Consider the following 11,118-nt stretch of genomic DNA (forward strand, 5'->3'; position numbering starts at 1 on the left):
ACATCTATTTTCATATAATGTAATGTTTAATTTATCGTGTCATAAATCACACTCGACAGTGGCATTTTTAATTAACTTTTTTACATTTGGATGACATTGTTAAGATCTTCAGGAAAATTTGCATGAAGGCAACTCAAACAAACATGGAGGATGGTGTTTGTGACACAGAACAGGAGAAGGCCTCCAACCAGCCAAGAAAAACAAGGAACTTGACAGGCTACCTTGTTTAGATATAAGTTAGCCTGTATTGGCATATGAGATTTTGGTCATATCCCACAGCCCTACTCAACAATATTTAAACAGCACTCAGTAGACTGCATACCTTCGCCAAGACCCAACAGTCTTTTAATTCAACCAAGCTTAAACCAGTTTTTTTCATCAGGATCCCTGCATTATTCCCTCAGAAATGAAAGCAAAAATATCCAAGAAATGTGAGAAAGAAAATTCCTGTATCCCTCCCTTACTCTGGATCCGCACCAAAAGTTAATGGGGGGACTCATCATTATTCCAAGTTTAGAGGAGATCTGTTCAGTTGGTTTTGTGTAATCCTGCTGACAGACACTCAGACTAACAAACAGACAGAGGTGAAAACATGAAAACCTTGAAAGAGGTAAAAAAAAAAGAAAAAGAAAGAAAAAGAAAAAAAGAAACCTTCACCATGGTGTAAGCGCAACAACCTCTTAATTATTTTAAACATCAGGTCTCAGGCAGAGGGGCCCCCTGGCCTTTACCTCACCTTTCCCCCTTTGTCCTGGGCGGACTGACTGCACAGGCAAGTGTGTGTGTTGACTGTTACTGTGTCCAACACACCCACACTAAATCATCTGCTATAATGGCCGAGCCCTTTATACGTACAGTGAAACTAATAAAAACCTCACAAAACCTACCAGATTTATTTTAACAGACTGAGGGAGGGAGAAAGCAAGAGAGACACTGAGCCAGGCAGAGAGCAGCAAGAGATAAGATCACTATCACATTTGTGTTGTAAATCACAACAGATATGCGTGTCCTAACACATGTATGTGTGTGTGAATCTTATGAGAATGCTATGAGCTCTATCCTGCTACATCTGGGAGAGTTATTGGAGGGAAAAGAGAGAAAGTAAGAGATTGTTGCAGAGGACAGCGTAGCCTTGACTTGATAGCCTTGATGAGCTGCAACTGGTACGATGAGATCGACTCCCATCGCTGCTTTGTCTTTACGGTGTACACGCACATTTTTATGCGGAGGGAAACTACATGTTGTGACCACCCAAGCAGGGGAACCATCGCTAATGCGCAGTTCAGTATTCCAGTCATACAACGCCAACGGCCCTCAAATGTTTCAAGTGTATAAACTTTGCATAAATAAGGGAGCGTTACGGTCAAAAAGAAAGCAGAAAAATATGCATTTGACAAAGAGAGACCCGGAGATGAAGATACAGTTCTTGTCTGTGTAGCCACCGTCTCTTAACAATAAGCAGTGCTGACCAGAAGTTTACAAGCCCACATCCTAGCCTCGGCCCGGGGGCCGTCCACCGCTGCACGATGAGGCGGCTTTAAGCAATTTGTTAACACAGCAGATGCGTTCCTCTCTAGAGGATAAAGCAAGTAGACCCAAGATGCTCTCCACTGCTCTTTCTTTTCATTCAATCAACTTCTATTTGACCTCTCGACTATGTCAAGGCCTCCCCATCCGTCTTCTCAAGTTATCAGCTGCGCTGCGTGTCACAGCAAAAGGAATCTGTGTGCACACGTACCTGTGTGTTTGTTTGTTTTTAACCACGCAGGTCATTTTAGAGCCAAACTATCCAGTGATTGTTTGGATAAAGAGAGACAGAATTCTCCCCCCAAAAATCTTAAATGTTTGCAGGAAATAGCGCCACAACAGTCTGGCAATACCACAAGGTTTGCATGATGGGCAACAAGGGACACAGAATAGAGATGTGCAGTATACTTATAATTGTATGCATTTTCTTAATGAAACTGTTATTTTTGTGTGTGTTTGTTTTTTGCCTTCAGTGCCTCCACACAGGACGGCGTGCTCCTATCATATGACCGACAGGCTGATAACGTCTGCAGGGGGACTGACCGAACTGTTCTGTCCGCCAGCGGGCTTTGGATTGGAATTGGATCCGACTGACTGTGAGTCAGAGGAGTGGAAATCTCAATCTTCTCTCTGAAAAAAACTATTTACAAGCATGAATTATACAGTAAATAGAAGAAAAATAGTGACAAATGAGGGCAGCAATGAAAACAATAAGCACGCAACGAGTAAAAATGCGAACTGCAGATCTGCATGTGCTTGTACACAATACATACTATTATGCTGTAGACAGGCCTTGAACTATTTCATCAAAATATGTAAATTACCCGTCTGTGTGCACCAGGCCTGACCTGATGTGACCTGTGCCACATAGTTGATCTCATTCCTCTGATAGAGTTTCTGTCACAACTAATAGAGAAGTGCAGCCATGGTGAACATACTGTAACTAAGCTGCAGTCACTTTGCTTCCCGCACTAAACCACAGGCACGCTGCTGTTACTCAATACCTGCCATACCAGAGTGCAGAGCGAGAGAAACACTGAGAGGTGAGGGAAGGAGGGAGCACACCATGGAAGGTAGGAAATGAAGGGAGAGGGAAGGGGAAGAAGGATGAAGAAGAGAGGGTTGGGGTAAATACTTTTGGTATGTGCTTTTCGATCATCTCACTTTACACGCAGGTCTGAAGTATCATTCCAGCCTGACTGGGACGATTAGACTGTTGCCGAGGACAACATGATGCATAAAACTCTTAAAATGGTCCCCTCCACACACGTTTTAGGAATATTTAAAAATATTCTGCTTTGAATGATGATCAATTTCTTGAAATTACCCCCCTCCTTCACCTGCATTAAATGTGCATTAGGTAGTTTTGGGAAAGGCATTTTAAGAGAAAGAGAGAAGACAAAACTCTTTCCTGATTGAGTTTTATGACTGAGTAAACTAAACAAACTACTAAAATAAAAATTTACCCGGTTTGTATTTGCTGGACGCTTCCAAGTAGCCTCCTTTTTAATTTATCTTAGCAAACCTAGCGTAAACCCCTGGAACAATTATATGTTTAATGAGGTATGAAAATATATCAAACATATATTTCTGTGTTTGTAATATTACCTCACTCATATCATAAATATTAACTTTCTTATCCAAAACTGCATAGTACACCTTTCATTTGCAGATTATTTTCTAGATTAATGGATTAATCACTGGGTCTACAAAATGTCACAAAATAGTTAAAATGTCCATCCCAAGGTGATGTTTGGTTTAATTTGATAGCACAGTAAGAAAAGTAAGAAATGTCCTTATTCAAAAAGCATCATCAGCCTCTCTTGCATGAAAAGGTACTTTACGGTTATGAAAATCTATGAATATACAAATACCGTTCATTTCAAGAGTTTAACAGCTGGGCACAATATATCTCCTACTTTACTGATATGTTAATTCTCAGTGTCTGTGCATCTGGGGAGTCAAGCCTCATACAATGTCAAACTTAAAATGAGATTTAAGTTAAACACAGTGAAAACAGTCATCTGGTGTTGAACTCTGCACGTGCGTCATTCTGCACAGCGAAGCTCAAACATCCAAGAGACAATAACAATAAGCACACAAACACACTTAAGCGTGGATGGGGAGATTAATATTGATGCAAAAAGAAGCAGAGACACCAAAGAAAAATAAACAAAACACAAAAAAAATCTTTAAAAAAGTCTGAATAAATCACACCCTGCCTCCTCCTGGATAATGATGATCATGGGAAAATGCCACTTCTGAGTGAGCCCCCCCCTTCCCTCTGAGTAAACGGGGGATGGGGAGGTCACCATACGCTACCCCCCCAACCCAAACTCTCCCCTTGGATCTCACCCTGTCTCCTACGGGCCCTCTCTGCACTCTCTCCTCTTCTATCACTCTTATCAGACCACCAGTGATAAGCAGAAACCCCTCGCTTTTACCTTCGAGGGAGAACCGATAAACCAGCCGTTACCGCTCTCTCCACGCGAAACACAGCCCACCACAGCTGACACAGCACCCACATGAGTCCACTTTTAAAGACTTTGAAGGCTAAACGGCAATGAAAATTACAAATCATGCAGTTACCAAGGGAAACATGTTCTCAATCAGCTCGATAAAATAAGTTGGTAAGGCCGGGATTGTTTTCATGATGGACTTTTCATCCCTCCAACAATAAAACGTGCACTAATGGCTTGTCCAGCTCTGAGGCATGCGCAGCCCAGCTGTGCTGTCTGTCTCCGGCTCCCTCCTTAATGAGAAGTGCAAGCGTGCGCAGAGTCAACAGACTAGTAAACCTCAAAGTGAACTATGGTCTGACCTCTTTGTGTTCCCTGTCTCGCCCGCCTCTGCGTGAAACAAACTCCTGCAATCATTAAAACCCTCGGCGCACAGATTCTTGAGGTCCTTTTCATGTCGTTCACTGACATAACCAGCTCGCATCGCCTTGTTCCAGTGAGGCCCGAATGCCATGCGAGGGTCCACAGGGGGAAAATTATAATTATCATTTAAACGAGAAAAAAAGCACAATAACAAAACAATAACAAAGCGACAAACAGGAGCCAGGCATGCTTCAAATTATGACATCCTGTCTGTGTTTCCCAAAGCCAGCTTTATTACCGCAGCCTGTCTTACGCTCCCTCGGACTGACAAATGGTGAGAAAGGGCAAAAAGATATTTTGGGTGAGCACCCCTGAAGCCCTCTTCACCCTAAAACCGAAGCTCAATTTGTGACATATATTCCCTCATGAGCAATTTTGGCTCCAATTTAAGACATATAGTAGATGTAGTATTCATTTCTGCATTAAACTGACTCTTTGTTAGACAGTATGTTTTGATGCGTTGTGTACTTTCATCATCCCAAATTATTTCCAATAGCGTTCAAACCCAGAGAAATTGTACTCAAGGTAATGGTGCATTTCATTTGGGCGCCGGTAGCTACAACTTCCAGGGTCGCTTTGACTTCCATCATCCAGGGATTAGATGATGTGTCTGAAATGTACTCAGACCTCGATATGGGTTGCTGCTCAGCCTTGCTTCCAATTTTGCCAGGCCTGTAGAACTCTGGACAGCACATCTCAAACAAAGGTCAATTATAATGGGAAAAGCGAGTAAATTGACTCAAGGGGATTTAAAGTTTGTTCTTTCATTTCCTGGGCGTTTCTTCATCAGAGGTCATATGACACAGAAATGTTGGGTTTCAGTGCAATCCTCCATGCATCTCCCATAGACTTCAATACAGCTGGCACCGACAGTCTGGCACCAAAGCAATGATACTTCCTTCGATTTTTTGGCTCCTTGTGCATACCCAGGAAACAAACCCAGAAGCTGGAACTTTTTGGGTGTATGTGCCAGGTGAGCAATTTTCAATGGACTGCAATGGAGAATAGTTCTGCTATAAATCTTTGGAGTCAAGATACAGTTTCCTCAAAAGAATAAATCTGATGATGCCCCCGTCATTAGTGTCTTTTGCTGTATTTTGATTCAGAGACATTCTGTGTGTTTAACCAAAGATGAACAACAGGAGGTGAACACGATAATAAAACGCACATGTGGTTTTGATAGTGTTATATAGGAAAGGTTCCTCTTCAGACGACAGCTTTATGAGACGCAGATAATAGGCAAAGCTGGCAAGAGAGGACAGGTGGGAAGAGTCAACACCTCACTTTTATCTGATCCAGTGTATTTGAAGGCAGCATTATGTGTTTGTTCTCACACAAACTGTGACAACTTCTGCTTTGAGTACATTCATTATTCGCCTCTCCGGCGGCCATATTTCTCTGCCACCTCCAGGTTCCCACAGCTACTTAACCATGGATGTTCCCCTAGCTTCTCCCCTCTCCTTTCCCAGGTTCCTTCTCTTCTGGGCTCCTTCCCACGGATGTTTTGACGAAAGGCCGCCGTGAGGAGGGCCCCGGTCCCGTCTCACAGCGGCCCACACATATTGCCGTCAGAGCACATTTACGTGTGACGGGAAGACGTGTAGTCGGTGGACGGCAGGGGGATGGCATGCATCTGCACAAAAACACACATGAACGAAGATGCCAATACATATGCAGATATACTAAACGCTAACAAAGACCACGCTCCAAACTCAGCCTCTAAAGGACGGAGGGAGGCTGAGGGGAATAATGAGCTGGGTTTGAGTCAGGACGGAAAATAAGCCAGGACGATTATTCCCAGGCTGTTCTAATGGGAAAGCGGCACATGAGTCCCAAAACCGCTCCCGCCCTCCTTCTTCTGTGTTTGTGCTCACTAATTATGCTGAATATTGCAAAATATGTCTAACGCTGTACATTCCTACAACACTTGTGTGGTTGATTAGCATTAAAGGAGCAGCCTGCTAACAAATTAAAAACCCTCCAATACAGTTCTGTTCTTTCCGAGTCTGGATAACGTTGCTTCCAGAAAAAGGCAAAACATGTATTTTTTTTCCTCAAATGAGCTCAACTTTGGATCCTGCAGCAGAAACTGGTCTTCTTCCAGTTCACCACAGCTTTGTCACTGAGGATAAATAAGCACAGTGTGACAAATATTTTAGGTAAAAAATAGCCTTGTTCTGCTACAAAATGGGCTGCTCAAGCCGTTTTCCAAAAACATCCCGCCACCTTCAATTTCTTTAAAAAGAAGGCATGTTTGTTGTTTCTACTGACAAATGTGGGGACTAAGTGAATAAATGAAATGTCATTTTGTGGTGGACTACCCTCCGAGACACGCTCTGATTCTCTCTAACTATTTATGATCTCTCCTGCAGGCGCTCGTTCTTTGTTTGCCGTCTGCTGAATTCACCAGTTCATAGTTCTTTTAACGTAAAAAAAAAAACAAACAAAAAAAACCAAACAAAACCACAAGCATGTTGTGAACAACAAAACACGCACACCTCAAACCAAAAAACATGCTTGTGTTCCTGAACACAGGATCACGGAGGGAAAGACTGTAGTCAGAGCATAACTGTGTCTTCAGGGTGGTCTGTGTTCATTTGGTGACGTACGTACAAAACAAACCAAGAAGAAAACTCTCTGACTGATCTAATGTGTAGATGTAAGTGGTGATATGGTTTCTACAGTAGCCCAGAAAGGACAAACCAAGCGTTTATAAGCGTGCCATCTGTTAACATGCTGCTTGATGGCATTAAATCCCACACACTGGTCCTTTATTGATACCAAGGTTCTACCAAAGACCTTTCAGGTGAGTCTTACAACTCACAGGCCATCTTGGCAACACTCCTGGGCAGTTATTTGGGAGCTATCAAGACCAGACCTCTATCTAAAGCCATGATTTCACTTTTAATGGTCACCGTCAAGGCTCACCAGTCTGTTCGCCCCAGAATATGGTTCAAATGGCTGTTTTTACGCCCACAGGTTATTTTTCAGACTACACATGCACACACATTCACAACACAAACTACTTTTACAACGCTGTGATAAAACAGGCTTTTTGAAGGGGAAGAGGCACAATGTCTGTCAGACAACCACCAGCTCTGGCATCACAGACTTTTCTAATGAAGCAGTTAGATTCCTCTGTCAGAACGTCTTTGGTTCCACCACTTAAGGATGTATGAATAAGGCCGCCACACAGTCTGTGAGTTTGAATCAAAGAACTATTTTTATGTGCATGTAATATTCTTCAAATTAATACATGAAACAAACATAAATGCCGTATTTTCGTTGTGTTTCCTACAGTGTTTTTCACTGTTGGAAGTTTCCACTGGTGCTCTCGTAAGTGCTCCTCTTGATGTGTTGAGAATGAGCATCAATTTGCAATTTCTTCTGGTGATTTTCTCAAAATTCGATTTAAAACCTCCAGTACAATTATTTGGCAACTTTGCTTGTGTAAACATCTTTAGGGGGAAGAACAAAGACATTTCGGTCTGTTTAAAGTCAGTTTAGCCTCTCTGATAAACTCTTTAACCCTCTGCGGACTGAGAGATAAAAAACAATCCATCAGTGCTTTTGTCAGCTGCAAATACAAGTGCGTCTCTCCCCACGTGGGTATACAATGATGCAGACAAGATCCATAAATGTCAGGCAAAGCGGAACTTGAAACAGAGTTACGCCACATTATAAAAGTCACCATAAATCACGGAGGCAGGAAAATTACTCATGAAGTCAGAAAGGATGAAGAAAATGCGAGAGACAGAGAAGCTGCCAAAAACAAAGGGGATTAGGGCCCTAACGAGGGTGGAGAGAAGACGGAGTGATGAAAGTCTGCTGGTTGACAAAAGCCATAAGCGTGAGCTTATGCGCACACATAATAAAATGGCATGAGAGACGGAAATAAAACAGGAGGAAAGGTGAGAGCACAAGGTAAGCGCGAGAGTGTAGAAAAAGGCACAAAAGTGACAGGAGGAAAAAAATCAGTCACACTGTAAAAAATAGCTGTTTTGCTGAGCGGCGACGCGCGCCAGGCTTTAAACTGTTAGCAGGCTGTGGTTGGCTCAGCAGCAAACCAGTGTTTTACTGGTTCCCCTGGGCAGTGTTACGGAGTGAGCTGTGTGCCGCCTCGCCATCTTTTATGGGGCCAGGGCGATTAGGAGCCCAAAGTGCTGACGGCACACACAGTCAGGCTGTTGGACTGTGATTTATACCACTGACCGAGCGGTTCCGACCATCCTGTAGTTTACAAATATTTCAGACTACAGATGACAAGAAAACAAGTTCTTTCATTCAGAAGTTTAATTCATTACAAGTTGAACTTTAGATATATTTATACATGTTCTCAGGGATCGCTAGTTTATGAAGGGTTCTAATTTGATTAAATAATGACACCACCAAGCCTCATATCACAAAGGACACACAGGTCCTGTCCTGTGTATTGTGTCTGTGAAATTGAGGGTTTTAATATTGTGAGGTGAAGTAAGTATTCTATGATCAAACAAGGCAGATTCTGATAATCATATTTTAATTTCAGTAACATTTAAACCATTGCAAGGGGGCCAAAAATACAAAAAATATAAAGGAACAGATCAATTACTTAATGAAATGAGGAATTGTACATAATCAGAAATGTTTAGTAAAAAGTTAAGTTGTTTTTTTTTGTCTCTGTACAAGATCATGAACTATGCACATTTATTGAAAACACTTTGAAAAGTTTTGAGGTTCTTTTATTTTGCTCAAAAATTTCCATTTTCTGCTACTTTATACTTCCACTCCATTACAACCTGGAGCCACATATTATACTTTTACTCCATTACATTTATATGGAACTTTAGTTAATAGTTACTTGAATCTTCTCATGACATCAGAATATGTGACTAGGTTATTCTGCTTTATTTTGCAAAATGGCATTGCGACACTGTATTTTGTACCGTAATTACTTATTTTAGCTATTTAGTTGCTGCAAAACTCAAGCAACAAATGAGCTTCTGCAGTAAGAATAACAGACAGACGCTAGTCTGAAGGTGAGTCTTTGAGTACCTGAGCTGGAGACGCTGGCCTACCTCACCATCCAACACACACAAACTGAGTGACTTTGATAAATAACTCACTCGCAGTGTTACCTGGATAACCTCAGCCCTGGGTGCAGGCTGGAACGCAGAGGTTTGTGTTTATTTAGGTAGAAAGTCGGTGAGTAATTGAGCGGGAGAAAACAGAGATGGACGGAGCACAAGCACTGATTTTGTGTAAAAGTAAAAGATTTATTTCTCACCCCTTTTTTCTTTATTTCTCCTGAACATGTAAGAAACTCAGTTGTGGCTACGACTGAGGAGCCACATCTGGACCCTGCGGGACATGCGTGAAATCATTTCTCTATTCCTACAATTTACTGTAATGCCTTGCAGATGGTACCGTCCGTGTGTGTGTGTGTGTGTGTGTGTGTGTGTGTGTGTGTGTGTGTGCGTGAGTTACGAGCAGTAACTCCTAGAGTGGAAGCAAACGGAGAAGGAGCAGGAGACAGAGGTGAGCCACAGACTGCGTGGAGACTGCTATCAGAAGGTAAACCGAACAAAATACATAAGTGTGGCTCGACAAGTGGAACCCAAACGTCCTTTTGTCCAGAGGACATTAAGGGTGAGGGCGGTTTCAGGAGACACGTGCGACGGCCTCGAGGCGGCCAGAGAGAGAGAGAGAGATCTGTTTATTGAACCTTTTTCCCTTCAGGACGAGGAAGAGTGACATTAACACAAAGAGAGAAAGTTGGCCTGGTTTCAAATATTTTTCTTTACAACATGGAGAGAACAGAAGCTTCTGCAGGAGTCCAACTGATGCAGATATCAGAGCAGTGCACACAGGTGGCTAAAAGTTCAGTTCGGAGGTGCCACAGTTCCTGACAGCTGTCACCTTACTGTACCTTGTCAGGACCTGCTGACATTGAAATAGGCCGCCAGCTGCCGACGGGTAGTTTTGTATTCAATCACTTTCTCAGCTTGGAGATGGCTCTGCCGATGAAGAGACCATCTGTGCCAATGTCAAAAGACAGATTTATATTTATCAACATACATGAAGTTAGCAGCTTTCTTTTGAGTCTTTTTCTTCATTTATCATAAATATCAGCTAACTACAATAATTCACTAGATCAGGTATTTTAATTCAGTGGCTACTGTACAGTTTTGAGGTACTTGTAATACTTTCTGCCACTCAGTTCCTCCACTCCACTCTGATTTGGAGGCACATACTGTGCTTTGTGCTCCACTAGATTTGTCTGATGACTTAAGTTACTATTTTGATACTTTGGTACATGTGATATCACAGACTTTTCAGGACAATTTGTTTAGTACCTCAAATGTTCTTCTTATTCTCACAAGAACACTGTTTGAAGCTGGAAAGGTGGCAGGGTCCGCCACATATAAACAGAGAAAACAGTACGAAATTGTGTCGTCCTTTAAGGTCAATTTGCATATTCACTCATGAGACTTTGTTAATTTAGTTTGTTTCGACATAACAAAAACTAGTTGATGAAGATCTTTTTCTTCTGCTTAAAATTTCCTCCCCAAAACTACACAGCCCACCTCAAAGTGATATTCTAACATGATATCTTTACTTTAACTCAAGTGTGACTTTTTACAATACTGTTAAAACGGGTTTTTATAACCAGCTTGTTTGATCTGGTCTCAACATTGGCCCTGAGGAAGTGTCTGTCAACATAACACTG

At 42.1% G+C, this 11,118-nt stretch overlaps 1 protein-coding gene across 1 annotated transcript in view; it reads right to left on the reverse strand.

The window, feature by feature from the left end:
- coro7 (coronin 7) overlaps positions 1–11,118 on the reverse strand; it is a 112,091-nt gene that overhangs the window by 18,317 nt on the left and 82,656 nt on the right. The window lies entirely within an intron of this gene.

This window comes from Acanthopagrus latus, chromosome 23 (genome assembly GCF_904848185.1).
Source record: "Acanthopagrus latus isolate v.2019 chromosome 23, fAcaLat1.1, whole genome shotgun sequence".
Lineage (NCBI taxonomy): Eukaryota > Metazoa > Chordata > Actinopteri > Spariformes > Sparidae > Acanthopagrus > Acanthopagrus latus.